Raw genomic sequence first — 310 nt, 5'->3', positions numbered from 1 at the left:
GGAATCCAGGGTACTGAGGCAAGGCCAGCGCAGGGTTGGAGGGGGCTGCAGAGAGCAAAGGGAAAGCTGGAGGGTAGCAGCCTGGGCCCGGTGAGGGGAGGAGCCACCAGCTGAATGGGGAGGAGCCACCAGCTGAACGGGGGAGGAGCCACCAGCTGAACGGGGGAGGAGCCACCAGCTGAACAGGGGAGGAGCCACCAGCTGAACGGGGGAGGAGCACCAGCTGAACGGGGGAGGAGCCACCAGCTGAACGGGGGAGGAGCCACCAGCTGAACAGGGGAGGAGCCACCAGCTGAATGGGGATGGAGCA

The sequence above is a fragment of the Condylura cristata genome, unplaced genomic scaffold, assembly GCF_000260355.1.
Source record: "Condylura cristata isolate star-nosed mole 26May11 unplaced genomic scaffold, ConCri1.0 scaffold00048, whole genome shotgun sequence".
NCBI classification, from domain to species: Eukaryota; Metazoa; Chordata; class Mammalia; order Eulipotyphla; family Talpidae; genus Condylura; species Condylura cristata.
This window is presented reverse-complemented; position numbering follows the sequence as displayed.